The sequence below is a fragment of the Rhinolophus sinicus genome, chromosome 1 (assembly GCF_057876585.1).
Source record: "Rhinolophus sinicus isolate RSI-liver-muscle chromosome 1, RSI-T2T, whole genome shotgun sequence".
Taxonomy (NCBI): domain Eukaryota; kingdom Metazoa; phylum Chordata; class Mammalia; order Chiroptera; family Rhinolophidae; genus Rhinolophus; species Rhinolophus sinicus.
Window position 1 is genome coordinate 163,276,350 of NC_142501.1, and position 13,011 is coordinate 163,289,360.

The 13,011-nt window shown below is 33.9% G+C and overlaps 1 protein-coding gene and 1 non-coding gene across 2 annotated transcripts in view; one reads left to right on the plus strand and one right to left on the minus strand.

The window, feature by feature from the left end:
- The window catches only part of CFAP299 (cilia and flagella associated protein 299), a 525,301-nt gene that overhangs the window by 132,319 nt on the left and 379,971 nt on the right, over nucleotides 1-13,011 (plus strand). The window lies entirely within an intron of this gene.
- Nucleotides 9,333-9,439, minus strand: LOC141570341 (U6 spliceosomal RNA). The gene has a single exon (XR_012494335.2). It is a non-coding gene; the product is annotated as a U6 spliceosomal RNA (small nuclear RNA).

Consider the following 13,011-nt stretch of genomic DNA (forward strand, 5'->3'; position numbering starts at 1 on the left):
CTCCTTAAACCTATGTCAATTTCATTTCCTGCATCATTTTATTTTAAAAGCACAGTTTGTAGTTATCTTGGTCATTCATGTATTTGTTATTGTTTTTTATGCCATGAGATGAAACTCTCAAGAGGCCTGGGACCTAGCCTGTCTCTCTCTCTCTTTCCCATTGCTTTAATGGTACTCCTATGTTCTAATGACTAGAATATGTACATAGTCAACATTTGTGGAATAAATAAATATATTAATGTGTATGGTAGATGCAGAAAATTCAAAGTGATCATCAATGGCAATTAAGAGTATTAATTTCAGTATATCTGATGCTAAGTCCAACATTGTCTCAATTTTAATATAAAGGGAGATGTGTATTTGTTTCACCTCATATTTTTTAAAGAAAATGATCACAGTTTATATGCTAAATTTTATTTCATTTTGTTAAGGCATATAAAGGTAGGTTGATTTTATGAATTTGGTGTTCCTCCACAGTGCTAAAATTCAGTATTAACTTATGTTTTACAATGAAGGTAGGAAGAGGAAGGAGAAGAAAAAGCTATTTAATTTGGCTGAAACTCTAATTTCCTTCCTGAAATGTATACTTATATGACTTACTCTCCTAACAAATAAAGGATCTGCAGCAAGAACATATTCTACCTATATATTTAAAATAACATTTTAGGAAATGATATAAAGAAACATAGACACATTTAGCTGCCAATTCTTAGTCATCATGAAATTCTTAATATGGGTAAAAAAACTGAATTGTGTAGTCAATTTGTCTTCATTTAGAAGAATTTTTAAAAATTTTTCTGCTCAAGTAATTATGTAATTCATGTGAATTTTTTCTTTTGTGAAATTTTCTCAAAGCGGTAATGAAATTTTTGTTAATTAACAAGTGTCTTATCATTTGATGTAGATGCCCTTACATGGCTTTAATAAATGAGATGCTTGAAATAAAACAGAAATTTGCTAATTTTAAAGTTAAAAAACAGAGTATTAAATAAGATAAAGTCAATGCTCATTATTCTAGGGGCAACCTTTTATAAAAGTGATATATATTCATTATAAAAAGTTTTAAAAAATAAGTGAAAATGATAAAAATTGCCTGTAATTCTGCCAACTGGTTTTGATATTTTGATCTATTTCTTTCCCTTCATTTCTTTTTTTCATATATGTGAATCTGTATTTTGTATACTTTAAAATTTTGATCATACCATATATTGTGTTTTGAAACTTCTTTTTAACCTAACAGTATAACATAGACAGTGTTCAAAGTCATTGAATATTTTCTGTAACTTATTAATTTATAAAATACATATTTAATGAAAAATTGTATATATTTAAGTTATGCATGATGATTTGATATATCTATACATTGTGAAATTATTTCCACCATTGAGTTAACTCCATTAAGACATCCATTACCTCACATATTTACCTTTTGTGTGTGTGTATGTGAGAACACTTAAGTTCTAAGTTCTACTTTCTTAGCAAATTTTAATTATGCAGTACAGTATTATAAACTATAGTCTCTATGTTATGCATTTATCTTATAATGGAAAGTATTTACCCATTTACCAGCCTCTATTTCCCCACCCTAGCCATTGGCAACCACCAATTCTACTCTGTTTCTATGAGTTTGACTTCTTTTTTTTTTTTTTGAGATTCCGCATATAAGTGACATTGAGCAGTATTTGTCTTTTTCTGTCTGACTTATTTCACTTAGCATCATGCCCTCAAGGTACATCCATGTCACAAATGGCAGGATTTCATTCTTTTTTATAGCTGAATAATATGATGTGTGTATGTACACACACACACACCACAGTTTCTTTATCCATTCATCCATCAGTGGACACTTAGGTTTCCTCTAGCTCCTCTTGATAACTTTTCTTCTAAGGTATAATAAGTGTAAAATCAGTATTTCTCTGACTAAAACTCCCATTGTAGAGTATGATGACAAAACATGTTTCATAACTTCTCACTAAACCTTGCTATTTTGCAGCTCATATTTTATTTATATAAAATAACCATTGATAGGTCTGAGGAATTTAGAAACGCACTTATTTTATTGATGCCATTATTTGTTGTTGTTTGAATGACAGGCTTATGCATTTATTTTGCAATAAGTTCAAATTTTATTTTTTTGGGGGGAACTCTTATCAGAACTTCCATTCATCATCAGACCACTGCAGCCTGGATTGAACTCCCATATCAATTACAATTTCCCTTGCCAGCGTCACCAGTGACTTCTAGTTAACCAATTGGTTGGTCATTTAATAGTGTTATCCTAACTCATCTCTCTGACACATTTGGCATTGAGAAGGGATTGCACAGAATATGGTGGGAAACCAGGATAGAATGCTGTTGTAAGGGGCAGTCTCCTTTGGGTGGCCTTCTTCCACTGCATGGAAAGTAGTTTCATTCAGTGTTCAATCTTTGTTCTCCTCTGACTTATTAATTTCTTCTTGGGAGAACTCATTTAAAAGCTGTTTCCTAAGTTTTCACATACAAGAGCCTGATGTACTTTATTCCAATAAAATCCTTAAGTTTACATCTGTGGAAGTTGTACTGTATTAATAAAATTAGACTACATCAAATTATCATATTTTAACTTGCAATAATTCTACTAGTTCAGTAAACTCAATCTACTCATTTGTTGGACTAACCAGCTATTTTGTTCAAATTGCTGTCAAAGCAATAGTAAATTTATTCTAAAATGTTTAATATTTGTAGTATTTGGCAGAATATTCTGTAAGTCTTTAATTACATCTGATAGAAATACAAGTCCATCTGTCTCACACGTGCGTCCTACTCAAAGCATGGCACCCGTGCAAGTCTGTTTCCGATGTTCATAAATAAGATACCAACAAACCCACAATATTGGTACAGACTATTCTGGACTAGGTTCTAAAACGTTAACCACAGGAAGTGATTTTAGCTCTTTTTTTAAAACCTTTTTTACCCCTTCCATCAGGCCGCCTACGTACTCATTGTGGCACTTTAGATTTCCTGGATCTCCTAAGTACTTAAAATTACTGGAATGACCAAATGGAAGGTGATATTGTTTTCTTAACTAAAACATGGAGAGATATCTAAAATGACAGCTATATAAGTCTGATTATTCTGAAACTGGGAGACTTAATAAAGCCCACTGAAGCTTATCAAATATGTGGTCACAGCAAGTGCAGACCAGTACATTAATGATCAATCTTTCTCATAATTTGTAAGATAACTTGAGCCCTCTTAACTCTTGCTTATTTATCACTGACCTTGGGCATTTGTAGTTAAAATATGAGTTACTGCTTATTGAGTTTTAAATTATTTTAAATGGGAACAAAAGTACTAAAAATGGAATTGGTGTATTGTGCTTAATATTGCACTGAATTTTTCTCAGTAGATGCTTTTGTAATTAAAATAATGTATTCTTTGTTAATTTCAATTTATAAATATAAATAAATATAAATTGAAACTAATTTATTAAAATTAATTTAAAAATTTAAAAATATTTATACAATTTTGGATATGGTTCTAAGAGGTTTTTTTAACAGTCTGAACTTTTCGCAATAGTTTTGAACACAGAAAAAAATTTCTACAGTGTTCAAAGATACCACTATTTTTGATGTAACATTTATCTCCTTTATTTTTTCTTATTTATAACATAATAGAGAAAACGAAGCATATAAAGTGTAGTACTTTGGAAAATATTGTGGTTTTTTTTAATTTTTCAGGATGAATTTTAATTATTCTGGTAATTTTGCTAAGGTTATAATTCAGTATCTTGGTTCTGCTCACTTTGGCCCAACTGCCCAATATTTTACAACATGGTACATTATTTGAAATACTTTCATGTGTGGGTAGTCCTTTTTAATTATTCTCAATCAAGGATGACTGATTTTAGAAAAGGGCATGATATAACCCCGTTCCCACTATTTTTATATTATGACATGCTTATATGAATGAGTCACATTTGTGTGGTGTTGACAAACCACAATTTTATTTAAGATCATTGTGGGTCAGAATCTAATTTTATCAACATTTAGAACTTGTATTATTTTGAGGTTTTGCAGATATTAGTTCAGCAGGTGATTTGTTAAAATAAGCTGAAAATAAAGGATGGGTACTTTGTATTTTGATTGTTGATGTGAGATAGAAATTACTTACCTCAGTGATTTTTATCTCATATTGAAAACCAAAGCTCTAGGCAGGGCCAGCAAATACTTTACATTAATATCAGAAAAGGCAAGTCAACTTTAAACAGATGCTTTTCTTGAAGTAGGTAAGTTTTACACCACATAACTACTTATCAAGTGAATTAAAATAGAAAATTTCCTTTACTCAGGTTGTTCTTTTCTCTTTTTTAGATAGAAACAGGCAAAAAAGACATGCTGACTAAATGCTCTTCATTTCCTGAGATTTTAATCTGGTGCACAGTTGACCAAACTCTAGTGGGAAGCATAAGTTTAGGTGGTGAAGTGGGCAGTGCAGTGGGGAAAAGGGTAGATAAGTGTCTTTAACTTACTGAAGTGGGTATGAGAGAAATGTAGGCTCAAAAATCTTTCTGTAGGATTTTGAAAGACTTCTCCCCTCCCTACCTGCCATGGTAGGAATTATTAAACTGAATTTTCCCAGAAAACTTGAGGAATTACATGGAACTGGTAAATTGAGATTGTTCTCCTTTAGTGTCTGAACAAGCTTATTCTCAACTCTGATTTTACTCCAATGGTTCTCTTTACCATGGAATTCCTTTAAGATGTAGTCTGCAATTGCTGCTCTTATTTCTCAATCCTTAACTATCTATCTGATTTCCTCGCACCATTTTATTCGAGCTCTTCTGAAAAAAGCCAAGTCCACTGCTATTTTTATCTTCATCTTACCTGATCTTTGTAAATAGCAGTTGTCATTCAAGATCGACACCTCCTTGGTACTACAAGTATGTGTATGTCAACTCCTGCCTAACATGGTGCACCTCTCTCCTACTTTACCTTCTTCTGCCTCCATGGATCCTTTTTGGGGGCTCTTTCCCCTGGATGTACTTCTCCTGCCTAAGCTTATTATGTGGTATCTCACATCTGCTTCTTTGTTCTCTGTTTGGTATGTTTTTCTTTGTTTATTTCACTTATTCCTATGACTTCAAGAACTGATGATTCCCAGTTCCATATGCATACAAACACTTACTTAGCTCATGACCCTGAAACACCCATGAAGCCTAATTACAAACAATAGTAGGTATTAGAGTAAAACTCCAGGGGAGCTAGGAGAATAAGTAAATAATTTAAAAAAACAAAAGGGAGAATCTGACTTAGTTGGAGAAAGGTGTTTAGGGAAAACTTCCTGGGGGAACTGATAGTTGAGGTGGAATATGGAGGCACTGGTGGAAATAATGTCATGAAGAAGGAGAAGAACAAGCAAGATTCTTGCATCCTGTCTAAAATTGGATTTGCCAAACATCATTCTCATAATAGTAATACCTGATTAAAATCTTTTAGTACTGTCTTATCCTCTACAAAATAAAGTCAAAAACCTTTAGCTTATGACACAAAGTCCTTCATATCCTTGGTTCAAGCTCATTTTCATCTGATTTCTGGCATTCCCTCTGATCTACTTGGTCAGCCCTTAAATATATAGTACACATGTGACACTTGGTCATTTGCTTTCTACTATTCTCTTTGCCTGAATTGTCCTCCTTCCACACTTGCTTTCCTGGCGAGCATGTCTTACTCAACATTTATAATGCAATGAAATATTATTGTGCCTCAGCAAGCTTCCTCACCAATGGATTTTTGTGGAACTTTCTACATGACTTTTTTACGTTCTTATCAAATCATTCTCATGAGAGGCAGTGTTGTGTTGATGCTAAGAGCAGTAGCTCTGGACACGGACCACCTGGAATCAGGATCCGATTCCTGCGTTTATTACCTGTGTGATCCTGTACAAGTCAATGACAGCGGCTTTCTCATAGGGTTGTTGTAAGGGTCATGTGTATTCATTTCTAAGAACAGTGGCTGACTTGTATTAAACAGTCAGGTTCTTAGTTGTTGTCACATTTTTATTATACATCATTCAGCACTTTTAGGCAACAAGCTGCTTGGGGGGTAGAAGCTATCTTATTTACCTTTGTGCTGACCACAAAGTAAATGAAAAGCAAGAGAAACTTGTTAGATTGAGTTGAAAGGGATGCCAAAGCATGAAAGCCCAGGCTTCAGTTAGTTGATGAGGTGGTGTTTCCTTTTATGCATCAGAACCATTTATTCATTCAACAAATATTTATGCAGCACCTACTCTGTGTCAGGCACAAGACTAGGAACTTGGGATGAATTGGTGGGCAAAGAAATAAGGTTCTTGCCCTTGTGAATTTTACATAAGATTGTTAAGAAAGGTATTAACTAAATAATCATGCAAATAAATGTATAATTCAAACTGTATCTAGTGCTGTGAAGGGGTGGTATGTGACATTGTTTGTGCTTATCATGGGGTGGGGGGTTGACTTGGTTTGGGAGGTTTGAATGGCTTCCCTGAGGAAGTGATAGATGTTCTGAGATGAGATGGAGGAATAAATATGAACTTGGTGGCAGAGAGAACCTGGCGAGCATGAGGGGAGGATGGCAGGGTAGCTAGGACAGAGAGAGCAGGGAGAACATGATGGGAGATGTGGCACTATAGGTAGGTCTTTGTAGAGTAGGAGTATGTTTTGTATTGTAAGAATAATGGGAAACCACTTTATATACTGGATGTTGTTAATTTTGCACTTAGAGAAAAACTGATTCTCTGCATGCAGTGTGAAAAGCAGATGGAAGGGCCTGGAAAGGATATAAATTTATATTTTAGGAAGGTGATGATATATTTCTATTAGTTTGGTGATGGTTAGGTAAGGTTAGGAAGATAGAGAGACCTGAATGGATTTGAAAAAATATATACCGTACTACATAGGATACCTGAAAGGTCCTTCCTGTACTTATATCCAGGGAAAGCCTTAAAAGCCTACAAAGTAGGCAGCTGCCTAGCATTTTTACTTCAGTTTTGCCCTTTTAAAAAAATTTTATTTACTTTTAAGTTTTACTTAAACATTGTCTTAAATTTTACTTAAAATCCCACTATTATAATTTTATGTATATATTTTTCCCTTTGAAAGAATGGAATGAATCATCTCTTAAATTTCATTGGGAAAATAAAGTGAAGCTTCCTTTCTAAAAACATATGCACTACTGGAGAGGCAAAACATTCAACTATTTCAATTTTGGTTTATTAAGATCTCAATTTCTAAGATTTTTTGGAATTTGTGGAGAATAGGGGATAACAAGTCACTGCACAACTGAGGGCTTATGTGGCATTGTTTGGCAAGGCCAAGACAAGTGGGCTAAGAAGAGGGTTGCATGTGGTTAGCAAGGCCTAAAAGTAATAGAAGTGAAGAGGAAGGTGAAGGAGATCTATCTATCTATCTATCTATCTATCTATCTATCTATCTATCTATCTATCTATCTATCTATCTGCCTATCTATCTATCTATCTATCTATCTATCTATCTATCTCAGTATGTGTATGTAGATATATTAATATAAAAGATATATGTATATATGTATATGATACGTATGATTAAGAAGGAAGATACACATAAGAAGGAAGATACACATATATATATGAAAGGGTATATATATGTAGGATATATGATATAGAAGGGATATTTATATATGTGTGTGTGTGTGTACACACACACACACATACACGCAGAGGGTGCCCAAAAAAGTATACACATTTTAAGAAAGGAAAAAACTATATTAAAATTGTAATACTCAATATATACCAATAACAAAAGATGCATACAAGTCACGTTTGATTTCTGCAGTTACAAGAGGTGCTCCAAGTGGTCACCATCAGCGTAATTTTAATACATTTTTTTCCTTTCTTAAAATGTGTATTCATTTTTTTGGTACCCTGTGTGTGTATGTATGATGGAAATCTAATCTTTTACACAATTTTTCTTCTGTAGCAGTAATAGATTAGGCATTTAGGACTCACAATTTTTATTTCTTGTACACTCTTTGAGAAATACTGCAGTATACTGCTAAGTTATATGTGTAGTGACCAAAACTTAATCCTGTTCTTTCCTAAGTGGAGGAGTTAACTTGGTATTATACATTTTAAAGTAATGTGTTTTTCTACATTAATTTACTTGTATAGGTGCTAATAGATTTGTGAAATAGTACCTATCCTATTATTCCAGGGGAGTTATGTAAGCTTTCTTACCTTCTCTCATGTGCAGTTGTATTTGTTTTGACAGAGGCTAGGAATGATACAATAAAACTGTTAAAAGTAACAAGGCAACCATGACTTTGTAAAAAATTTAAAAGTGGAAGTCATTTCATAAAATGTGAAAATTGTTTACGAATAATGACAAAAGTAGTTTAGCCAGTCCTCTCCTTTTTCCAGCCAAGGCACCTGGATACTAAGCAATGCAAAAAGAATGCCTGTTAAAGTATGTGCATGCATAGATATAAAAATGTTTATAAATGTTATGCATGCATATAAGTGTAATGCATGTGTATAAATATTTGAACTGAAATTAGCCCCCTTTTAATGTGAAATCTTGGAAGATACTTTATGTCAAGGGTTAAGGTATATAATCGATGAAGAAAAAATATTTTTTAATCACCTCTGTCAACATACGAAACATCCAAACCTATAAAGAATTTTTATAAGATTTTATTTAAGGCAAACTGACAACAGTTGCCAGGAAGCAAGACCTCAAATGCTTTGGAGTATAACAGTTTGCAGTTTCTTTTATGCATTTGGAATTAAGGAGGGAACTTAAGGAAGATTACATGAAGATGGGAGAAAGCAAGGCAGGGATTGGATTACAGGATAGTTAAGATTACGTGCTCTCTTGAGGGTGGTTACGCCTTCTGTTGTTTGACTCCTGGCATTTCAAAGGTGTATTAACCTAGACGCACAAGACCGACAGACAGGGCTGGCTTAAAAACCTTTCAGTAAAGAAATTATAGGCCTGGGGTTTGACTACTCACCATGACCTGCCCAGTTAGGAATTCATGATCAGATCACCCTGTGAAGTTACTTGCTGTAGAACCCCTTTTTCATTCACACCTCAAAAGGAAGTCCTATGGGTCATACCTTTGTGTTATTAAAAAAAAAAAAAAAAAATGCTTGGTAATTTCTGCTTGTTGATAAATTTGAGTGTATGTATTTTATGCTTTTTTTCTTGACTTAGTGTGGGAGATAACATTTAGATGAAAGTGATAAAAATGACATTTAATTGCTTGAGAATTTAAATATGAAACACTGCCATTCATAAATTTCCAGACTGAATTATAGTAGATAGATATATTTTAACATCAGTTCTTATTTTCACGAATTTGCGTGTCATCCTTGCGCAGGGGCCATGCTAATCTTCTCTGTATCGTTCCAATTTTAGTATATGTGCTGCCGAAGCGAGCACACATCAGTTCTTATTTTAATCATTTTTGGGTATAGTAAATCCAGGTGAAACTATTTGAAACACATATCTATATAAAGAGATTTCCTGGATGTGAGAAATCTTAGTTTTTTATAGTTACATGGTTATTATTAGAATCTGTGGAGGTTGTGTACATGCAAGATAAAGGTAGTTGAGATATTTTCCTTGTTAGAGGAGAAATCTCATTGGGCTAGACTAGCTAAATGAAAGTCTGTGGGTTACTATTTCTAAGAAATGCTTTGAATGAAATGTTTACTACCACTCTTGTGTTAATTTCTACTTATAATTTTTCAGGAAAAGAGAATTTGGGGAATAAACTTTAATTTGTCTGTCAATTGAATAAGTTGACAATATATCGACTGATGTGTTCATATAAAGTAGCCAGGAAGCTCGTGTGTAAATTGTGAGATAGACAGATTTGTTTTTTCTTCTCCTACCTCCCTGCATTAATTTCCAAAAGCTCTTTTCCTATTTCTAATCTCAAGTAACTATTCTTTGTCTCAGTCTCAGAAACTTCAACTCTCATTACCTGATAAGCCTATTAAAGTCGATGGGATACACACACATAGGTGTGAATTATTGTCAGTGTTCTAGTTCTAGAGTTGGTTGTTCAGTTCATGGAGGTTCAGTATAATATAAATAAAGAAAAGAAGAAAAACTGGTCATGCATGGCCCATGGTATTTAATCCAATTCCACAAACGAAAGTCTAACAAAGTTTCCATTTTTAGATGTTAAGGATGTTATACTTTCTAAGCTTATTTGAGTTTTAATTAAGAACTGAATTTGTTTCAAGTTAAATGGAATCTATCTGCTAATTATTTCAGATTGTTCTGTTATTTCCTTCTGTAGAGATTTTGATTCTCCAGTGTCTTACATTTGCTCACATCCTTTCATGGAGGTTTATTTCTTCATGTTTATAGTACGCATATATGTGTTTGTTGTAGGTAGTTGGGAAAGGAGCTGTTATCAGCTCAGGTCATCATATTGCCATGGACACCTGAAGGCATTGCTAACAGTGAAATCTCAAAGTACCAAGTCATTGGCAGCACGATGGGCGGGGCATTCTTTGGGGTGGGGCATTCTTTGGGGGAGGGGCATTCTTTGGAACATCACGTGGTCTTCCTACTCCATCTGTTCCTAAAATAAGTCCTGATTATACTTACTTGAAAATATTATTGATGTACTTGAGAACCTTTAGAACTGTATCCTATAAAAAGAACTGAGGCAGTTTTTCCAAATAGCACATTCAGATTGTTGCATTGATTTTATAATACCAGCTTTAGAAGCATTACTGTCTTGGATCTTTTATAAGTCTTCTTTTGGAAGATGCACTTTTAATTGAAATCTCATCTGTCAATCAAGTTGATTCTCCTTTAAAAAGAGATCTTAAATTCACTGACATCTGCCCGGTTTTACTGCCATTGCTCTGGTCCAGTCACATCATTTCCTCCATAGACAGCCACCTCTTACCTGGTGTGGGTGCTTACACTTCTCTTCTCCACAAACCTCCTGTGTGGTACTTTCACAATAGACACACTTTACGGTGCCAAACTCCAAACCTCAGGAACTTTTGTGACGAACTCTTAGGTTCCAGCAGCTTCACTTATTGGGATTTATGTTGTAGTTCCTTGATTCAAAAATAATAAATTATAACTGATTTCTATTTAAAGATAGATGACACTTTAAAATAACAGTTTTGTCTTCATACTATACACTATAATTAGACAAAAATAACTTTAATTATACTAGATACATTTTTAAAATTGGTCTCAGCTGGTATACAAGAATAATACATAATTGAGACCTTAAAAATTATGTCATGTCTACTGCATTGTAGGGAAAAACACACACCTATATTTAGATTGTATTGAGAAAGGTGTTGTTTCTCTAGGGGAAAGCAGTTAGTATGAGTTTGATTTTTCCCCCCACTCATTTACTTATATTCTGAAATTTACCACACTTCTGCCTTTTTCATATTAATATCCAAATACATTGACCATCCATGCAAGAAATTGCTTCACAGAGAAGGACTATGATACTATTCTGTGATATGGTTCTGTATAACACAAGTATTTTTTAACGTGTGGTAGAAAGAGATACCTTTTTTCTTGACTACAGCCAATTCTATGGAATGGATGGTCCTGTATAAGCAACTCTTCTGTTTTGATTTTTTTGTTATTGTTATTCAGTATAATTAAGGCAGGAACGTTTCCAATAAGAACTTAATTTTATAAACCTTGTAATGCCTCTGTCCTTCTATCAAGTGGATCTCTCTTTAGAATCTCTTCAACCCTAATCAACTCAATTGACTACGAGAGAGAGAGAGAGAGAGAGAGAGAGAGAGAGAGAGAGAGAGAGAGAGAGAGAGAGATTTCTAGGTGATTTCAACATCTTCCACTACGCCAATGTATCATATCAAGTCCTTGGCTTTCTCTCTTCAAATTATGTCATCTTTCACTCTACCTCTGTCCCTCAATCCCAATGTCATAACCTTGACTTTATCATTGTTAGTAACTTCAACCTATCTTTAATCTCAGTTTCAAGGAGACGACTCTCCAACTACCATCTCTTCAGTTCACTTCCTCAAGGATGCTAATTCTGAAGATTCTTCAAACTCACCAGGGCCTCCAATTTCCTTATTCTATGTCTTTTCACTGTCCACTCATTTTCTCACATTTTCACTCATGTTTTCAATTGCCAGTTATTCACCAAAATTCCATAGCCCATCACTGTAACCACTCATTTGCAGACTCAATTGCTTACTCCCTTGGTCCTTTCTCACTCTTTTGTATTCACCTGATAAAATCCCAAACTTGGTAAAACCCGATTGTCTGCTGAATATGTGGTTGTACCTATGGAGATGTATGTATCTGGAAAACAATGCATGCTAGGTTGAAATTGACTCCAAATTCATGATCACTAAACCAGCTGTCTTATTAGCATTTCCAGGCAATCCTATTACATTTACCTAATCCATTTACTCTCCCACTTTCCTAGATGACTTTTTCATACCTTCCATCTGTTTAAAACACCCCACATCCCCCACCATTCTCACCTTTACTGAGAAAATACAAATAACTAAAACATAAATTATAAAAGCTACTATCACTGCAGCAACCAAAACCATCCATCTATATCTGTCTGTATCCATATACTTTGACTTTCCTCCTGTTTTTATCAATGAACTGACTGTGCTTCAATTAAAAGCTAATCATTCCACTGATATACTAGATCCTATCCCCTCTTGCCAACTGTAGGATATTGCTCCAGCCGCCCTCTCTACTTTCAACATAAACTTTTTTTTCTCACTATTAGATCATTCACATCAGTGGAAAAATATGCTGTAAATTTTCTCATCTTATAAATCCCTATCTTGAGTCCATATTTCACTCTAGATTTCATCTCATTTCTCTGTTCCTTTTTACAGTAAAACTACTTGAAACAGTAATTCTTTCTGTGTCCAGATCCTTTCCTCTTAATATTTTTTACTGCAGAAAAAATCATATTCAAATTTATTGATCAGCACCATGTAGTGTATGAGATCTGTTTTATT